Here is a 21,686-nt window from a genome sequence, read left to right as displayed (position 1 = left end):
TTTATCAGAAGATCTAAAGGGGAAAGGAAAAAAAGCGATTCTACTTAGAAAGTTGTAAGGATCTGGAACTTACTACCTGAAAATGTGGTGGAATTTGATTGCATAAACAATTTTCGAAGGGATTTGGATAAGTACTCTAAGCTGAGGAATTTACAATGTGCAAAAATCAATGGTGTGGAGCAGAGGTCTTTTTAAAAACCAACAGAGACATGACGGACCAAATGGCCTCTTGCTGTGCAGTGAGCTTCTTTGATTGTCCACCAATGAGACAATAGCTCTTAGACTGACCTCTCCAATTCTGCAAATCTGCAAAGTTCAAAGAAAACAAACTACTAAATGATACAAATGTGAATGGGGCTGAGTCACCTTAGCTTTGAAGGTTGGATTACCAGAATATTTATGGTTACAGGTTGGAGAATTCCATCCCAGAGGGTGCATGAAGAGAGCCAGGATACACAAAATAAGATTTCTGTATTTTTTTTCAGACTTGTTGGCTTAGTAATAAGTTGGCTTGAATTTTAACTGGAGTAAGCAAGGCCAGGGAAGTAGGTGCGTAGAGGTTGGGGGGGGGGGGGGGGGGGTGTGGGGGGGGGATTGGGCCGTGAAAATAATGGGGTCACTTGCTGACATCATCAGATACATTCTATTTATTTAAAGTAGGACTCTGCCTCATTTCAATCATGTTCCCACATTAAGCTGCTGTTTCGAACAGCCAACAGGAAACATGTAGAAAGGAAGCAGAGTGCTACCAACTTTCAGTCAAGTATTTTGCTGTTGTTTGGTTGTCCATTGTTTCATGTGGAATGGATTTAAATTGTTTCTTTAAAATAATTTGTCAGGCAGATTAAAACAAAAACAGTCTGACACAAATCTGCGGCTCATTCCTTCATCTTGACAGGAATGTACTCACCTTTAATTAATTTAAAAAAAATATTATTTGATTTTGTACATTTTCAACTTATTTTTCAGCCCAGTTAATCACGACTGATGAGTGATATTTTCTTACATTCATGGACTGAATATATATATATGTGTGTGTACTTTGGCAAGTAGTCTTGCTGTGGCCTGTGAGTGGGAACACTCTGCTCCTGTTCCAGCACACACGATTTAAAATTAAACTACTCAGCCTCTGTAATAAGAAAAATGGACATGTCCAAACTATGCTGAGGTAGAATTCAAATGCAGGTATCAGTTACAGCACACTGTTGGATATGTTGCCTGCTGTGAATAACTGTCCACTTCAAGGACAGCGCGGTGGCACAGTTGTTAGCATTGCCGCCTCACAGCGCCAGGGATTCGGGTTCGATTCCGGCCTCGGGGGACTGTGTGTGTGGAGTTTGCACATTGTCCCCATGCCTGCGTGGGTTTCCTCCGGGTGCTCCGGTTTCCTCCCACACTCCAAAGATGTGGATTAGGTGGATTGGCCATACTAAATTGTCCCTTAGCGTCAGGGGAATTAGCAGGGTAAATACGGGGGTAGGATGGGATTGTTGTTAGTGCACACCCAATGGGCAGAATGGCCTTCTTCTGCATTGTGGGATTCTACAAGATGCACTTTTGATCGTTATAGCTGAGAAATATCATACTTACTTTTTAAAAATAAACTTCCTTTCCTCCATTTGCATGCAGGAGCTCAGCGCAAAATGATTGAAATCTAACATGACTGTGGAAATTGGATTTCACTTTCTGGATTCCTCAGGGTCTGAGGCTCCTCCTATCAGATATACCTGGGCTGAATAATTTCTGACCTTGTGATATTTAGTGATGATCCACGTTGTTTATTTTACAGTTCCACAACTGGGGCCCCACAACAGTTACAATACCATTGATACACTGGGGGCGATTCTCCCAAAAACGTTCGAAGTGCTGATTGCGTAGGAAAACTGGTGTAAATCATGATTGTTTTTCAGTGGGAGTTCACACTAGAATCTCACACACTCTGAAGTGCAGAGATCACAATCGGGAATATAATTAAAAGCTCGGGGGGACGGGGCCTATTCACACTGGAAGGCTGATAGTTCTGGGGTTCTGCGCATACGCAGTGGCCCCAAACTGTCATTCTCCCGATCGCTGGCCAGCCCAGGACCCCCACAGTGCTGTCCGCCCAGCTCTCCCCACCCCATGGCCTGATCGCGGCTCCCATGAGCATTCTTGGGCAAGCCCTGACCACCCGCATCTAGGAGCGCCCTGATCTCCAGCACCCCACCGCCCCCTACAGTGACATTCCCCCCCCGGCAGATCCCCCTCGTCAGAATGCAGATCCCCCCAGCAGACCACATCCCTCCCCCGCCCCTGGCCTCCCTCCAGCCCAGATCGATCCCAATGCAGAGTGGCAATGGGACCCCCCACCCCCACCGATCACCCCCTAGGCCCTGCCCCCAGCTGGCCTCATCCCCTTGGCACTGTCCCTTAGGCCCACCCCTTGGCACCTCCCCATGCCTGCTGGGCAGTGCCAATGTCCCCCTGAGCATGGGCACTTTGTCCCCTGGGCAGTGCCAGGGGGCACAGGCTGGCACGGCCAGGCTGCCAATGCCCAGGGGACAACACCCCCCTGCCGCCCGACCCCCGTGGGGCTTTGATTGCCTCCCCATCACTCTAGCAGGGTCAGGCTGCTAGTTCCCTGAAAGTGTGGAGCTTGTCTGAAACCCGGCTGAGTGAAATTGTACTGGCGGGGTGGGAGATGCGAGCAGGTCCTGAGACTTCAGTCCCGGGCCCGATAATCACATTTAAATAAGATTAAAATTAGATTTAAATGACTTACCTGCTGTTCCTGCTGATTTCCAGCATAGTCCTGACTGCGTCGGATATCCGTCCCTGGGAGATGTGCGTGCGTCGGGAACTGATGCACATCAATTTAGACACAAGGCTCGAAGCTTCAGCAAATGAAGGCTTTTATTAACTATTAATGAAGCTATCAGAACTTTAGTACACTATCCCAGACTGAAGGGGTCCGGGCCAGAGCAGGGACTCTTATACCTCTCCCAGGGGGCGGAGCCCGACTGGGATGTGCCACAACAGTAACAAACACAGGTGTAACAACCCCACCCTAACCCAACAGCAACAGTAGTACAATCCAACAGTAACATATGTACATCCTTGTAGTACTGGCCAGCCCTGGCTCAGTACTATCCAGTGGGAACCAACGATGGTTCACCACATTCACCCCTCCTTTGAGAACAAAGGCCGGCGGGGTACAAAAACAGAATAAGGTGTCAGCAGTCTATAAGTTCAGACGGTCAGGGGGACCGCACCGTCGTTGTGACCTCCTCAATACCGGCGGTGACACCGGAGTAGGCACTTGCAGTGGCGTTCTCCCCAAAACGGCGTCCAGCTGTTCTTCCACGGACTCACAGGCCGGTTGACCCTGATGAGACGGTAGTGCAGTGGCGACCATCCTCGGGGCTCAGGCAAGCTGTGCATTGGAGTAAAATTGTTAAGCAATGGTCCCGATGCTGCCCGCGCCGTGTCCGGGGAAGAAATGAGAGATAATGGATTTGTTACTGGGGGTATGGGAGCGACAGGAGTTGCTATGTCCCCTGCAGGCGCCAGGTCTCGGATCGAGACCGTGTCTCTCGCCCGTCAGGATATGCCACATAGGCATACTGAGGGTTGGCGTGGAGGAGGTGGACCAGTTCGACCAAGGGGTCGGACTTGCGGGCCCTTACATGTCGCCGCAGGAGGACGGGTCCTGGGTACGTCAACCAAGCTGGTAAAGATATCCCCGAGGAAGACTTCCGAGGGAATGAGAACATGCTCTCGTGGGGAGTAGCATCGGTTGCCGTACACAGGAGGGAGCGGATAGAGTGAAGCGCATCAGGGAGGACCTCCTGCCAACGGGAGACTGGAAGACCTTTGGATTTCAACGCCAGTAGGACAGCCTTCCAGACTGTAGCATTCTCTCGTTCCACCTGTCCATTACCCCTAGGGTTGTAACTCGTGGTCCTACTAGAGGCAATCCCGTATGAGAGCAGGAATTGCCTCAAGTCATCGCTCATGAACGACGAGCCACTGTCGCTATGGATATAGCTGGGGTACCCGAACAGGGTAAAAAGATCACGGAATGCCTTGATCACCGTGGCAGCGGATGTATCCGAACAGGGGACAACAAACGGGAACCGGGAGTACTCATCGATTATGTTTAGAAAGTACACGTTCCGATCTGTTGAGGGAAGGGGGCCCTTAAAATCAACACTCAGTCTCTCGAAGGGACGAGTGGCCTTGACCAAATGTGCCCGGTCAGGTCGGTAAAAGTGCGGTTTGCATTCCGCGCAAATCCGACAGCTCCTTGTTACCGACCTGACGTCCTCCACCGAGTAAGGCAGGTTGCGGGCTTTTACAAAGTGGTAGAGCCGAGTGACCCCAGGGTGGCACAGATCATTATGGAGGGCGTTCAAACGATCCTCCTGAATACTAGCGCATGTTCCGCGCGAGAGGGCATCCGAGGGCTCATTGAGTTTCCCTGGACGATACATGATATCGTAGTTATCGGTGGAGAGTTCAATTCTCCACCGCAAGATCTTGTCATTCTTGATCATGCCCCTCTGCGTGTTGTTAAACATGAACGCCACGGACCGCTGGTCCGTGATCAGGGTGAACCGGTTTCCCGCCAGGTAGTGGCGCCAGTGTCTGACGGCCTCCACAATGGCCTGGGCCTCCTTTTCCACCGCTGAATGCCGAATTTCGGGGCCTTGGAGGGTGCGGGAAAAAAATGCGACGGGCCTGCCCGCATGGTTAAGTGTGGCGGCCAGGGCGAAATCAGATGCATCGCTTTCCACCTGAAAGGGGATGGATTCGTCTACTGCGTGCATCGTGGCTTTCGCGATGTCGTCTTTCAATTTCTTGAAGGCCAATTGGGCCTCTGGCGTGAGTGGAAAAGTCGTGGACTTAATAAGCGGACGGGCTTTGTCCGCGTAGTTGGGGACCCACTGCGCATAATAGGAGAAGAAGCCTAGGCATCTTCTCAGTGCTTTTGCACTAGCAGGCAAGGGAAGTTCAGCAAGGGGGTGCATACGGTCTGGATCAGGGCCAATGACCCCGTTTTCCACCACGTATCCCAGGATGGCTAAACGGCACGTACGGAACACACACTTCTCCCTGTTGTAGGTCAAGTTCAGGCGAGATGCAGTGCGTAAGAAGTTTTGGAGGTTTGTGTCATGGTCCTGCTGATCATGGCCGCAGATGGTGACATTATCCAGGTACGGGAAGGTAGCCCGCAACCTGTTCTGGTCCACCATTCGGTCCATAGCACGCTGGAAGACCGAGACCCCATTGGTGACACCAAAGGGAACCCGAAGAAAATGATACAAGCGACCATCCGCCTCAAAAGCCGTGTATTGTCGGTCCTCTGGGCGAATGGGGAGTTGGTGGTAGGCGGACTTGAGGTCTATGGTGGAGAACACCCGGTACTGCGCAATCTGATTGACCATATCCGATAAGCGCGGGAGAGGATACGCATCCAGCTGCGTATATCGGTTAATGGTCTGACTGTAATCAATGACCATCCGGGGTTTGTTCCCGCTCTTGACCACCACAACCTGTGCCCTCCACGGACTAACATTGGGCTGTATGATCCCTTCTTTGAGGAGTCGCTGAACCTCAGATCTGATGAAGATCCGATCCTCAGTGCTGTAACGCCTACTTTTAGTAGCGATGGGCTTGCAGCCTGGTACCAGATTCTGAAATAAAGAGGGTGTGGTGATCTTTAACGTAGAGTGATTGTTGGGCAATTTGGAGACTGCAGCTGTTCTCCCACTGCCAGCGAAGGGAGTGGCCCACCGTACTGTAGGATCACACTCCTCAAGTGGACCATGAAGTTTAGTCCGAGAAGTATTGGCGCGCAAAGATACGGCAACACAAGGAGCTTGAAGCGCTCGTAAACTGTGCCTTGTACTTTCAAGGTTACCACGCAACTCCCTAGCACGGCAACAGACCGGGACCTTGATGCCATAGATATTGTCTGTTTGGCAGGTTGAATCTGGAGTCCACACCTCTTCACAGTGTCAGGGTGGATAAAGCTCTTAGTGCTCCCGCTGTCAAACAGACAATAAAGCACATGAATGTTTACCTGGATATCCATCATTGAACGATCGAGCCTATGAGGCTTAGCCTGGTCCAGGATGATCGACGCCACCGTTGGTTCATGAACGCCACTGCAGGCAGCTGAAGTCGATGCTGAGGACCCCTGCTGGTCGCTCGTGGTCATCGTCGACCAACATGGCCGCCCCCATGAATCGCACGTGGGTGAGGGCGCCAAACTCAGTGACCCCTGGTGGTCATACTCCTCCGACTCCGTCGACCGTAATGGCGTCGTCCTGGACTCGCACGTGGATGAACCCCGCGACGACTTCAACGATGATGGTGATGATCCCAGCTCCGAAGAATCGCAGGCCGCACTGCCGTTCCTGGGTTTCGATCTGCACACCTTTGCATAATGACCTTTTTTACTGCATGCGGTGCACATTACCGCTTTAGCGGGACACTTTTGTCGGGTATGTTTTGCTCCTCCGCAGAAATAGCACCGCGGGCCGCATGGGGCTGCCGCCGTCGTCTGGCCCAAATGGGAGCACGCCATAACACAGCACTTCGAGCCCGAGGGGCGAGGAGGGATTTGCGACTGCTCCTGCCACGTTGTCTCCACGTGGTCCTCTGGATATAAGACTAAGCTCTTTGAAGCCGACTCGAGCATTTCAGCTAATTCGATGGCCTGGGTAAGGTTGAGATTACCCTTTTCCAGCAGTTTGAGACGGATGTATGATGACCCGACCCCAGCCACAAACGCATCTCGGGCGAGGTCGTACATGCTCTGCTCAGCCGACACAGCTTTGCAGTCACAACCCCTGGCTAGCTGTAAGAGCTCATTGGCATGGTCCTCCATGGTTTCGCCCGACTGCCGACGTCATGTAGCGAGGAGGTAATGAGCGTGTATCTCGTTAGGTGGTTTTGTATAGCGCTTCTTTAGAAGCTCGAGGGCCCTAGGATAGGTGGTGGCCTCACGGATCGCGAGGTAGACTGTGTCGCTTACCCTCGCATGGAGGACCATCATCTGTAGTGACCGCTGCGGAGGCTGCTAGGTAATCTTCGAAACACTTCAGCCAGTGGTCGAAGGTGTTAGAAGCGCCCACCGCACGTGGATCTAGCGTCAGACGTTCTGGCTTGAGAATTTGCTCCATACTCTCCTTTTTTTTTCTTCCGTCGAGAGTTTAATAATAGTTAATAAAATTGATGCACATCAATTTAGACACGAGGCTCGAAGCTTCAGCAAATGAAGGCTTTTATTAACTATTAATGAAGCTATCAGAACTTATATACACTATCCCAGACTGAAGGGGTCCCGGCCAGAGCAGGGACTCTTATACCTCTCCCAGGGGGCGGAGCCCGACTGGGATGTGCCACAACAGTAACAAACACAGGTGTAACAACCCTACCCTAACCCAACAGCAACAGTAGTACAATCCAACAGTAACATATGTACATCCTTGTAGTACTGGCCAGCCCTGGCTCAGTACTATCCAGTGGGAACCAACGATGGTTCACCACAGGAACACATGTGCGAATCTTGCGAATCGGCCGACATGCAATTCTCCCGGCCTGCCGCGCTAAAAAACTAGTGCGGTGGGATGGGAGAATCGCCCCCACTGATTTTCAGAGCTGGATGTTTGATCTCTGGAACTTGCTGCAGTTCCTGCATTGTGTATTCTATTCACTAGAGGCATGAAGTCAATCTCGACAGCTTCTTGTTCCAGTCCATCTGGGTAATGGAGTTTCTGCTGATGTGTATGACTGTGCCATTTTAAACTATTGAAAAGAAGAGTAATGTGACCATTAAAAAATAATTCAGAGTAAATGAAAAACCCCAAGTCCTCTGTTGATGATTTGTTAGTTGTAGATTACCCAATGTCTGATGGGGGGATCTCAGACCCAGAGAAAGCCTGAAGCTGAATTCCAATTTCCATATCCATGTTAGATTTTAATCATTTGTGTGTGGAATTCTCCAGGTGCTCCGGTTTTCTCCCATGGTCCAAAGATGTGTAGGTTAGGAGGAATTAGCAGGGTAAATATGTGGAGTCACAGGGATAGGGTCTGGGTAAGATGCTCTATTGGAGAGTTGATGCACACATGATGGGCTGAATGGCCTCCTTCTGCACAGTAGGAACTGTTCACTGCTGTGAAATGGAAAGGAGTCATAGATGACAGGCAGTCCAGGAGCTATAAGGATCTCACAGTCTGATATCAGAGATAGGAGACAGTGCAGAAGAGCAGTGGCCATGCAGCAGGAACAATCATTGGAAACATGGTGTACCCCAGCTACAGAAGGGGCAAGGGTGGTTCAAAGGAAAAATACACAGCTTGGTGTACTGGGCTATCCTACCATCAATGTTTCTGGGTGTGGCCAGCTCTGCACTGAGCTGCAGAGAGAATGGTAATGGTAACAGGGGCACTTACAGCCTGTAGATGAGTGTGCACATAGCATCCAGATGGGGTGGGTACAGGTCCACGTGAGGCATGGGGGCCTCACAGGTGATGGCTTCCAGCAGGAAGTGTGTCAATGTCCTCCACCACCACAACAACAGGATCCGCTTGGTATTAGTGGGGAGTCTGGAGAAAACAGGTGGCAACTCTTCCAGCACATCACGGAGCTCCAGGTAAATTGGGGGCACACAAACAGTGAGGGAGGGAGGGTCAAACTCTGTCCTGGCAGCACCACCATTTCGACACAGGTAAAATGGCATCTTCCAAAATCACAAGCATGACCAATTCTGTCTGGGAGGGGCATGATAAAGCTGGGCTCTGGAGCTCCTTCTTGGGACTCATACTCACCTGTTGGTGCTGCTACAGTGGACAGGATCCAGCTCAATGAGACAGGACCCAGAGCCCACTGCCTTGGAAGCAAGAGCAAGCCCAATCCATCACGCAAACCAGCCTCCCATTCATTGACTCTATCTATACTTCCTGCTGCCTCGGCAAAGCAGCCAGCACAATTAAGGACCCCACGCACCCCAGACATTCTCTCTTCCACCTTCTTCCTTCGGGAAAATGATACAAAAGTCTGAGGTCATGTACCAACCGACTCAAGAACAGCTTCTTTCCTGCTGCTGTCAGACTTTTGAATGGACTTACCTTGCAATAATTTGATCTTTCTCTACACCCTGGCTATGACTGTAACACTACATTCTGCACTCACTCGTTTCCTTCTCTATGAACGGTATGTTTTGTCTGTATAGCGCGCAAGAAACAATGCTTTTCACTCTATGTTAATACATGTGACAATAAATCAAATCAAAATCAAAAAAAGTCAGAGTTCTAATTGTATGCCGTGAAAGAGATAGGCATAACTCATACGCTCACGTCAAAGTTTGAAAAACTATGGCAGGAATGCAGCCTTGGAGAGTGAGGCTACAGTGAAGAGGGAACATCTGCCATCCCATCAGTGAAGGGGAGCTATGAATTAACAATTGTTATTCATCTGTGGCTAAGCGTATTCTATTCATTCAACATGAGCAACCGAAAGTCTGAAGAAAAGTGTTACAGTTTATAAGATTATGTTTTAAGATTGTATCTTTTGGTTTATAAGATTTCCATATTTTGAGGTGTAGCTTTAAATGTAGGGTCATGTGACCTGCAATGAAATCTGCTTTAAGAGTAAGCCTGGGTGGTTTAATTGTCAGCAATCTGAGTAAAACTCAGATTATTTTATTAAGAAGGAGGTACAAAGTATTGATACTTGGGGGCAATGACAGCAGTTTCCATGTCTACAAGAAGAGTAGACCCTGATGGCACAATCTTCTGGTCTCGGCTGCCACTGAAGTCAACAGTCTTGGCTGGCTCACCACATCCACTGCAGCAGGACCCATCCCTGTGGGGACAAGAAAATCCCACCCCAAATCTCCCAGAGTCCCAGAAAGGTTTCCCGATATTAAATTACAAACAGTTGTGCTGCAAACTATTCCTTTACTTTAAAAATGAGAGGAAGTGGGGAACAAGTTGGTTAGCACTGTTGCCTCAGAGCATCAGGGACCTGGGTTCGATTCCAGCCTCGGGTCACCATCTGTGTGCAGTTTTCATGTCCTCCCTGTGTCTGCGTGGGTTTCCTCCAGGTGCTCCGGTTTCCTCCCACATTTCAAAGATGTGTGGGTTAGGTTGATTGACCATGATAAATTGCCACTTAGTGTCAGGGGGACTAGGAGGGTAAATAAATAGGATTACAGGATAGGACCTGGCTGGGATGATTGCAGGTGCAGGCTCGATGGGCCAAATGGCCTCCTTCTGCACTGTAGATTCTATGATCAAGGATAACTAATTAACATTTTAGATAGATACAATGCTAATGTGTTTACTGTTGCCATGAGGAACAGAGTTGAGGTTTTGAGATCAGATTATAGGTTTCCCCTATACACAGGAATATCACAGACAGACAGCAATTGCAATTTTGTCCCACGTGGTCTGTAGCCAAATGAGAAGTAGAGAGCAAGACATAGAACCAGTCAGGCCTGCACTAGAGAAAATACTGAAGCTATCATTGCCCACACAGAATGCTGGTGGGAGCTCAGATTGAAGACTGAAGAGTTTGTGAGGAGTCAAAGAAGGCTGGAAGACTTGAAGCTGGAGGAAGAAGTTTACAGTGTAATTCTGACACTGAGAAATAATTCAGGGATTAGAGGTTACCCCACTGGGAAAATAAAAAGGAAGTAACCCATTCAAAGCTGAGAGCGGTTGTGAACTGCTTGCAATATGAACTGTAATTCTGTGGAGAGTACAATGGAACCATTTATTTCTACAATTTAAAGTCCAAGCGGCTTGGAGAAGAAAACAATGTTCAGTCAAGAGTGTTTTTAGTCATTTGATACAGTACAAGTTTTAACATATGAAATCTTGATGTGTTAGCTGTTAACTGAAAGATCACATTCCTTGTTAAGGTTTATCGGTCTCGACAGAGATCACAACATCATTAGGTTCCCGCTCCTCCCCACCCCCAAACAGATGATCACTAAAAAGGATAAGAGGGAGAAAACAGAAAATTCTGGAAATACTCATCAAACCTGGCAGCATCTATGGAGACAGAAACAAGAGTTTTAGTGTGCCATATTTTCAAAGTAGGGTTGAGAACCCGACCCCCAGATGAATTCTGGTCCTGATCCTGCATCTGAACTGTGTCACTCTCAGAACGCTATTTTTAAATTCAAGCACACTAATTGGACAGGAGACCAGCTCGACACCCAATTTGTGGCCCCAAATGCCTCCAGGGAGGTGGAGGCTGCACGCCTGGTGCCAGGAGCAAAGACAAGCGGCAGCCATGTTGGAGCCTGCTGTGACTTGCTGATTGGAGCATGCAACCCCTCAGAGGGCCTTAGGTTTAGTGTGGATGAAAGGGGCTATGCAGGCAAAATGAAGGCTCAGCGCTCCAACCAGTGCAGATAGGTTCATGAGAAGTACAGTTTTTACTGAAATGTAGGAGGTTTTCCAGATGTCCTTATGATGAACTCAATGGCTGGGCAGTAACTTACAGCAGACTGTTTTTGTTTGCCAAAATAACTGTTAAAAATAGTATTCTCCACCAGAGAGTCACATTAACAACTTCCTTAATGGCCCATTAATGAGCAGCAAGACGCCATAACGTCAGCCATTTGAAAATTCCAAACTTTCCTGGAAGCATTGGGATCCTGAAACAACCTCCAGGACATGGATTTTGAATAGACACCCACACCAGCTCCCAACCCCATAGGCGTATGAAAATCTGGCCCAAAGTTTCAGATAGGTGACCTTTGATCAGAGCTGGGAAAAGTTAGATATATATCATGTTTTAAACAAATGAAAGAAGGAAAGGTTGGAAAAGGAACAAGGAAAACAAGAAAGAAAAAAAAATGTTTACAGGAAGTGTGAATGGCAGAATCATGAAAAGTTATTGCCCTTACATAATAATCTTGCTCCACTGAACAATTTCTTCCTATCTCAATTCTATTTTTTCCTCTTCTTGTCCAGTCTCTTCCTACCTACATCTATGACTTTTCTGATACCATCTAAACAGTTGTCCTCATCCTAACATTCCCCTTTTCACCGTGAACATTCAATCGATGTCCACCTCCAGAAGTGTCCAAGGGCTCTTTGCTTCTTCCTTGAAGGGAGTGTTAACCAGTCATCATCCACCAACATCCTCCTCCTCCTGGCTGAACATTCTCATACTGAACAACTTCATTTATTTCCACTCACTTCCTCCAAATGGAAGCTGTTGCTATAGGTGTCTCTACATGTTGTAATTATGCCTCCCTTTCTTGTGGAACACTTCAAACATTCTTTGTTCCAGTCCTACTCAGGATTCTTCACCTGTTTCCAGTACTTTGATAACTGGATTCGTGTAATTTTCTTCTCGTGCCTTGAACTGGAAAATGTCATCAAATTTACTTCCAATTTCCCTTGCCTTCATATTGTCCATCTCCAACTCATTTTCTGTGTCCATTCCTAGAAACAGGCTATTAACTACTATTCACTATAAGTCTACAGGCTCCCACAACTAATTCCACTACACTTCCTCACATTCTGATTTCTGCAGGAATTCCACTCCATTCTCAAGGTTTCTTCATTTCCGTTACATCAGTTCTGATTAGGGGATTTTCACAATAACTTCATTGCAGTGTTAATGCAAGCCTACTTGTGACACTAATAAATTAGCTAACTGATGTTGCAACCATTCATACTTGGATTGAAATTTACATGGTGGGGTGGGGGTGAGATCTACATGTATCAATAAAATAGTAGCAAACAAAACACGCGTTGCAAAAACCTAGTACCAGCAGAATGCCAAATAAGAAACGGATTTTGAATTTCAAATTGACTGAAAGCCGCACACAAGTTTTATTGAGAGACCTAGTTCCATCAACTGTAATCGGACCATCTGCAAGCAAGGGAGAAAATCTTCTATTTTACTCCTAAGGCACATATTGTGAATCAACAAATGCATTTGCAATCTGTACAAGGGATCTTTGTAGCTGAATCCTGTCTTCAAACAGACTTAGACATTGACGTGGAAGCATTATTTGGTTCTAGAAGAGTAGATTTCATTTTCCTATGTTTATTTTCCTAACAGATTTCTGTCAGTCAATGCAATCAGATTGGGCTGGCTCATTGTGCTTTCATTTTTAAGCAGTTATCGCTTCCCCATCTGCACAGGGAGATTGAAAATTGACCTGATAGACCAGCCTCACTCCTCATCCATGAATGGATACACAGAATTTATCACCATTAACTCTCCTGCCAGATTCTTGAAACAATCTGCCCACTAATATCAAACTAAATGGATTTATTTACAAATCGGAAGCTAGTGATTCAGCCCCTTATCGACCTGGCAGGTAAAGGGATAAATTTGCCTTAAGACATCCCTAACAAGAAGAACTGCACAAACTGGAAATTTGAAATACATATCTTTAATGATGGTTAAACCACATTCAATTGCAAACTGAGAATCAGGAATGTAAAGGAACAGACAGACATTATCTATCAAATGAGGACAATTGGCAACCAAGGGCAAATCTTGGTCATTATGGGGTTAGCAGAATGGAGTGTTATAGTCCTGAGACAAAACACTAGCTAAACTGCAATAGTGACATGCATGAAGATGCAATCCAATTAAACATTGAACCAACCATGAACAAGTGGCCCAGGGGCCTGATAAAACCAATCACTGAGATATGTGTTGCTAATTGTGTATCAGTTTGGGGTTAATTGTAACCAGGTGGTGGATATTTAAGGGGAAATCAACTGTGCTACTGTATATATCAGAGCTGGCTGGAAGAATAGTTGTTGGTGTTTATGATCTGTTATGGGTATCTTTGTAAACCAAAAAAAAATTTGTAGAAGCATTCTATCCTTCACAACCTGGCCATCTTAGATCTAACATGAATGGGATAATTACAAAGGAAATTGGAACACCAAGAACAAAAAAAATTAACAAATAAAATGCCTAGTTTTTTTTTCCCGTTGTTAGCTAGGACAGAGGGGTCTTAACTGAATAACATGTTTCCAATGACTGAATGATCATTGGTTTATCCAGCCAGGCAGCCATGTGTCATCTTCTTATTTACTCAATGTAATTGTTGTTGACGAAAGATAATTTCTGTGTGATACTATAGCTACCTATTTTTGTGATGTGTACTCAAAGCCACAAATCTCCTTGTAACACCAAACGTGGAAGGTATGAAAGTCATAAAATAATTTCTACACAGGCAAAATGGATCTCCCCTTTCCTTTAGAGGCAACATGGTGGCACAGTGGTTAGCACTGCTTCCTCACAGCGCCAGGGACCCAGTTTCAGATCTGTTGGCAAGATCCAGTTTCAGATCCAGCTCGGAGTTTGCATGTTCTCCCAGTGTCTGCATGGGTTTTCCCCAGGTGCTCCAGTTTCCTCCCACACTCCAAAGATGAGCAGGTTAGGTGTATTGGCCATGTTAAAAAAAATGTCCCTTAGTGTCAGGGGGATTAGCAGGGTAAATATGTAGGGTTATGGGGATGGGGCTGAATGGGATTGTTGTCAGTGCAGGTTCGATGGGCCAAATGGCCTCCTTCTGCACTGTAGGGATTCTATGGAATGGACTAGTGGTGCATTACCAATTACAAATCTACTGGACATAGTGACCAACAACTTATCCCAAAATTGCTTACATTTGACTTTGCTTTACAATTAAATGCACATTCCTATTGAAGTGAAGTAAATTGCTATATTACCTTAATTTGTTTAATTATCTCTACATATAATTACATTTAAACAATCTACATAGTTTGTCACTCTTGCTTAATTTGAAAACAATCTAGAAGTCTAAAGCTCGGCACAACATCGTGGGCCGAAGGGCCTGTTCTGTGCTGTACTGTTCTATGTTCTAGAAGTCAGAGTGGAATAGTTAGGAAACCTGTCGATTGATAACTGAAGGATCAGGGCTTGTCCAACCTTTTTGCGTCGAGGGCCACATTTCAATTCTTTTCTCACTCAAGAGGCAGATGAGCAAATTTTGGAGATGAAGTTTGGCACAACATTCAACATGAATTTTTTTTAAAAAACAACCTGAAGTATGAAAAGAAACAAGTTGCTGAGCAAAATAACACAATAAGTAATGAATAAACATGAATAAAATAGGGTGGGAGTGTCGGTGCTCGACTCATTCCTAGTCTCAAGGTGCTCACTCAGTCACCCTCACCCATTGTGAGAGTGCATGGTAGTGTGTGCGCGTCAGGGTGTGAGAAACCAGAGACAGGGAGTGAGCCAAACTTATGGACTCATTCAGCTCCCGCATTCTCTACCTACCCACACTCTCTCAACTCCTGGTCCAAACGCCAGTGGGCCGTGTTCCCCGGCACATTTGCTCTCTGGGCCTGAGCTCACCGCTGCTGGTGTTCACTACTCCTCCAATCATAGTTTATGGGGGGCGATCTTCCCAAAAAAATTCTAAGGGTCAAAAAAGTCTGAAAACGGGATTATTCCACACCGGCCTAAGCGAAGCCAGTGAAGCTGGCTGCAAAGTGTTCGGGCACTATTGCGCAGGGCACCCCGATCACCCAGTGAACCGAGAGACTTCTTGCCAACTCTCCCATGGACACAGGACCCACCCCTGCATCAGTGGCAGCATTGTCACCGCCCCATATCAACACAGGTTGCTGGTATCAAGACCCTTCCAATGAGTCCCCCAGCGAACCCTCTACGACACCCCCACCCCACACACACGCCCCTGTGACAATCATCCCTTTGCCTGAATCGACACCCAACATATCCCCCCTTGCAATAACCCCCCCCATGAATAAGCCCCTGCATCTTTGTGTATATGGCCCATCATAGCCTGATCCCCACTCAGGTCCTGTCCCCTTGGCACTGCCGCTGGCACACTTATGGTGCCCAACAAGACAGTGCCAATTGGCCACCGCCAGGTGAGCACTGCCCACCTCTGCCCACAACCACCTAGGGGGTTCAATGGCCTCCAATCCACCTGGCGTGACCATGGCACCTGGTCTCTGCTGATGTAGATCAGTACTGATCCCCATCAGCGTGACATCTCGCCGACAAGGAGGAAGATTCTGGGAGGTCGGATGATGCCATGCAGGAGAAGGGAAGTCAGCTGATATTTACGTTAATCGGCTTTGCACTCTTTTGCCAATCTTGCCGGCAAAACAGGGTCAGAAGGATAGGATTTTTTTATCTTTGCCCATAATCTTCTCGGTTTGCCATGCTGATCGACCAGTGTGGCGAGCCGGTACAATTGCCCCCTATTTCCCTCCCACGTTTGCTGCTCGCTAATGAGCCTGATCAGCAGAAAGAATGGGGAAGAAACAGCCTGTGAACGGAGGAGTAGCTGCACACGGATTCTTCCAGTCAAACCTGTTTGCGCAGTATTTTGAAAATTTGCTCTGGGAGCGGGTGGAGGGTTTTTGAGGGCCCCATCCAGCCCTCGGGCTGCATGTTGGACAAGCCTGTTCTAGCTTGTCCTCCCTCTTTTATAAGATGCACCGAAGCCTCAAAAATCAAATGAGCTGTTGCCAGCAGTTCATTCTACAACAGGAACAAAGGGTTGTTGCTCCAGACTTTTTGTTTGATGAGAACCTTAGTTCAGCAACAGCAATTAATCTCTAATTGACCTCATTTTGTGTCCACTTCACCATGGGTCATAATTAAGTCGATCAATTAGATTTCTGCCCTGGCCCAATTAGATCCTATAGCCTTAAGGAGGCAGGCCATATTTGATACAGTGGACAACTTTCTGCCAAATCGTCTCTTTATAGCAAAAGGCTATCCAGATATTAATATGTCTCTAACTATCTATAATAATATAATTTGCAGTTTTGCTTGCATGACAGATTTAGTTGGTCAGTTTGATGAGTGCGTCTGTTGGTGGGTTTATTTGGTAGGCAATGGGGAGAATGTCATGGAAAGGGGGGTGAAATAGTCTGGGTAGGGCAGGAATGCCATAGTGTGGAGAGTGTGGGATGGGATGGAATAACATGGGATTGGGAGATGGAACGGTGTAGAATTGGGCTAAAATATAGTGGGAAGAGGGATGGAACAGTACGGGGGATAGAATGGCAAGGGAGATAGAATGGCCTGGGTGAGAAGTGGAATAGCCTGAGGGTGTGGGGTGGACTGTTGTGGGAGGAGAAAAGGGGAGGGAATGGGAGAGGAAATGTCATGGGGGTGTTGGCAGGGTGAGGCAGGGGAATGGCATGGGTATGGGGAATGGCATGAAAGGGGCATGGCATAGGAAGGAATGAAGGGCATGGGAGGCAGAGGGATGGACACATATGGGGGGAAGGAATGGAAAGGCAGAAGCATGAGAGTGGAATGACATGGATGAACAGCAGGGGCATGGTGGTACAATGGTTACCACTGCTGCCTCACAGCGCCAGGACCTTGGTTTGATTCCAGGCTTTAGTGACTGTCTGTGTGGAGTTTGCATGTTCTCCCTGTGCCTGTACAGGTTTCCTTCTGGGTGCTCCAAAGATGTGCATGAATTGGCCACGCTAAATTGCCCCTTGGTGTCCAAATGTGTGTAGGCTAGAGGGATTAGCCATGGTATATGCGCAGGGTTATGGGGCTAGGGCGGAGGGTGGGACTGGAAAAGATGCTCTGTCAGAGAGTCGGTGCAGACTCGATGGGCTGAATGGCCTCCTCTGCACTGTAGGGATTCTTTGACAGTGGGGTGACAGCATGGGACAAGGAGAGGAGCAACTGCAATGGCGGTGGCGGGGGGGTGGGGGGGGGAGGGTTTGAATGGGGAATAGATGGGAGGGATGGAATGGGGATGGGGATGACATAGGAAGAAGGGTGGGGTGAGGGGTTGTATGAGAGAGGTGGCATGGGAAGGATGGTATGACATGCAATGGAGACTTAAATATGTACTGCTGCAATAGAGATACTAATTGCACCACAGATGTTTGCAGGTCTTTGCCAGTTATACTATAGTACATAGCACATTATATGGTCTATTTTTCTGCTGTTATAATAAATGACCTACCATGAATTTTAGATAATATAGATAAACGTATGAACAGATCTGTGGTAGTTCTGGTGGTGTCTTGTAAGTCTTACAAATAATTACAAGCATGTGTCAAGAAAATGAGAGTTTTAGTAATTTTTGTTTTGGAATGTCACTGTCATATTCTCATATACTGGAAAACAAGCTTGTGGAGGTGTGACTGGTTTATCATAGAAAATAGAAAAGGTAAATTGGGGATCACTTCAGGTTAAATTAGGACTGCTGGACAACATGGTAAAGACTTTTTAAAAGAGCAGGAATCCTGGCTTAGTTTTCCTCTCAAACCTGAGACCAACTATAATCCATCCATTTCCTACCAACTCCCTACTGAACATACATGGCACACAGGAACTTCCTGACCTGCTTTGTTGAGTATTACACCATGCGCAGTAGTGAATTCACCGACTTAGTGATTGCAAGAGCTTGTGATATATTGAAATTGTGAAAAAAAAGTTAGCTATGTCATTTTAAAGATGTTTTTTTTAACCTTTTCTCTCATACTGCAGTTGTATCAGCCTTTTAGGGTGTTTGCCTTCATTATGTAATCCACAAGCTGCAACGTTGAAGTGATGTTTTGAATAGGGGGAAAGGTCCTTCACCTGGTGTGCACAATGCTGGCATGATGCTCAGACGGGGGGATGTGAATTGGGCTGGTCGGGAGTGGTGTTGCACACACTGCTGACATGCTGCGTTCAAGACTGGGAGAGTGTGACTGGGTCAGGAGTGGTGTACAGTACTTGTCTCACTGAGTGATGGTTTGAATATTGATGAAGCTTTGCCCTGTGCTGTCACATAGTGGCGTGATGCTCCTCTCAGTGGCACCCGGAGGAAATTCTGCTTGGCTGAATGAGTGATGTCAGTGAAAGTTGGGCGTAATGTTACAGGCTGCAGAACCCGCCTCACTCAGACGTGTGTAACTTAGCTGGAGGCGTTCTCTTGCCTGTTATAAAACCTAGTAATTTTCTTATGCAACGTCAGCAGCGATTTTTTTAATCGCGCAGATTCATTGCGAAAAGTGGTAACAGTTCGCACTTTCTGCAAAATCTTTTGCCAAAGGACATTTCACTGAAAAGTTAGTGTTTACTCGTGTGAGTATTACTTTTCGCTGTAAACCTTTAAACCCGTAAACCGTGCCTGTGTTGCCAAATACAATGTCCAGTGTCGCTTACACGATCGTAGATGGGCCATTCTGAATCTATTAAATCTTGTCTATTAAGCACATTTCTTGATACCTTCATAGCAGATGACAAGCCCGGGCAATGAGGGTGTTTTGGTGACCCCCCAAACTAAAACTTGGCATTTGAAAATCTAATTTCTCTTTTTTGTTTTAATTATAACCACATTTGAGTCATATGCTTTGAGCTTTTTACTCCTCCCCGTCCCCAAAATGAGAACAACCTTTGTACCGTGAAAAATCTTTGTTTTAGCATCAAGAAAATGTATCTATCAGCTGTGGTTCAGTTGAACAGCACTGCTGCCTCACAGTGCCAGGGACCTGGGTTCAATTCCACCCTTAGGTGACCGTCTGTGTGGAGTCTGCGTGTTCTCCACGTGTCTGCGTGGGTTTCCTTCGGATGCTCCGGTTTCCTCTCACGGTCCAAAGATGTGCAGGTTAGGTGAATTGGCCATGCTAAATTGACCCTAAGTGTCCTCGGATGTGTAGGTTAGGGGGATTGGTGGGGTAAATATGGGGGGTTATGGGGATAGGTAAGATGCTCTGGTGGAGAGTCAGTGCAGACTTGATGGGCCGAATGGCCTCCTTCTGCACTGTTAGGGATTCTATGGTAGCACACTCGCCGCTGAGTCAAGTCCCATTCCAAAGACTTGCACACAAAAGATGAGGCTGACTCACCAGTGCAGTAGTGAGGCAGTTTTGTTAGAGTTGTTGCCTGGCAGCCTCTAATCTGGCACCCTCTGTAAACTTGAATCATCCTAAACTGTTCAGCCTATATTCTAATTCGCACCACCTGCTTGCATTCCACTACCGGCCCAGTAATGCCTCAGTTTTAAAATTCTTATCCTTGTTTTCAAATTGCTTCATGCTTTCCCGCTCCCTATCTCACCAACTCAGCGAGGGTGCACTATTGGAAATGCTGTCTTTCGGATGAGACCTAAAAACAAGACATCTCCTGGGTGGATGTAATATATCACACAGATCAAGTCAAGTTTCTCTGATGACCTGTCCTTCTCTCTGTCATCTTTTTACATACAACATGTAAATCCATGATCTTTTAAATCTTAAGAGCCTTTTTTTCCTTTTGTGTGTTGAAAGTGTATTGTCAAGCTTTCATTTATAAGTAATATAACTGCCCAGCTTTGTTAACCTAACAGCATGAAACAGGGTTCCTGGTGTCGGGGTCAAACCACACTTGTGCATTTCCCAATCTAGTTATGAAAAGGCCATTGTGATCTTAATCAGAGATACAATGAAAGCATTGCTAGGCCACAAGAGTGGAAAATTCTGGTGATTGTGTGAAGATATCATGGTTTTCTTCTCAACTTGTACCATCATATGTAACTAATTAAACATTTATTATTGCTAGAGAAGTTGTGTGACTGCTTCGCATTCAATTATAGATTTGCAATTTATATTTTTGACTCCTTCCAGAATAAAGCTATTTTAATTCTTTTTAGTATTCAATCTCACCAATGCTTGCTCCTGCTTTCTGACACCCCACTGTGTATGTGCCAGCTCGCACACCTTTCTCTCCATATGACCCTGTCTTGTATACCTCTCCTGACCCGCCCGCGACAATCCCTGCCACTGGCAGGACCAGGAAATCCCTTCCCATGCCTGTCCTCTCCACACTGATACTATACCACATTCCCCACTCACTGCTTTGTTTTAACTTCCAGGATGGGCCACAGTTCCTGCTTTAATGAACAACAACAATTTCAGGTTGCAGGAAGTTGCAGCTCTTTGCTGATTTGTGGCTTAAGCAATGAACTTTCAGCTTACTGCTTTACAATCACGGCTTAGGGCTTGCTCCTCTCTTATTTCGTTTACCCCCATCACATGGCTACCCAAATGACAATTGCCCTCTTCATAAAAAAAGTCAAAAACAGAATACAAATTGGTAAAACCTTCCTCACAGTCAGCGTGCACAGCAGATGACTTGATATAGCACACATCAAGTATGAGGAAACACATGGCCTCTAGACAGCTACTATTCACTGCACGCTAGCATATCAAATAGTATTCTATATTGTACATCATCTCCATCTTGTGCATTAAATTTACACAGTTAATTTTCAATTGATTTTCTTAAAGCAAACCACTTATATCCAGCTTAATCTGTTCCTAAATGATATTAATTAATTGCTAAACAGCACAAAACCCGGGCGGCATGGTGGCACAGTGTTAGCACTGCTGCCTCACTGCGCCAAGGACCCAGGTTCAATTCCTGGCTTGGATCACTGTCTGTGTGGAATCTGCACGTGCTCCCTGTATCTGCTTGGGTTTCCTCCGGGTGCTCCGGTTTCTCCCACAATCTGAAAGACGTGCTGGTTAGGTGCATTGGCCATGCTAAATTCTCCCTCAGTGTATCTGAACAGGGTCTGGAGTGTGGCGACTAGGGGATTTTCACAGTAACTTCATTGCAGTGTTAATGTAAGCCTACTTGTGACACCAGTGAAACCATTTATATCCAACTTAGTCTCTCCCTTAATTATATTAATTCATTG

At 46.6% G+C, this 21,686-nt stretch overlaps 1 protein-coding gene across 3 annotated transcripts in view; it reads left to right on the top strand.

Moving 5' to 3' along the window:
• LOC144495904 (uncharacterized) overlaps window positions 1-21,686 on the top strand; it is a 72,208-nt gene that overhangs the window by 7,958 nt on the left and 42,564 nt on the right. The window contains exon 1 of one of the 3 annotated variants that reach the window (XM_078216701.1): window positions 18,912-19,090. The exons of 1 other annotated variant lie outside the window; for it this stretch is intronic. The gene's annotated coding sequence lies outside the window, so the exon portion shown is untranslated. Of the gene's footprint in view, window positions 1-18,911; window positions 19,091-21,686 lie in introns of those variants that run through there. One more of the 3 variants, XM_078216702.1, reaches the window with a different exon arrangement.

The sequence above is a fragment of the Mustelus asterias genome, chromosome 7 (genome assembly GCF_964213995.1).
Source record: "Mustelus asterias chromosome 7, sMusAst1.hap1.1, whole genome shotgun sequence".
Lineage (NCBI taxonomy): Eukaryota > Metazoa > Chordata > Chondrichthyes > Carcharhiniformes > Triakidae > Mustelus > Mustelus asterias.
The sequence above is the reverse complement of the archived record's forward strand: the minus strand, read 5'-3'. Positions and strand labels throughout refer to the sequence as shown.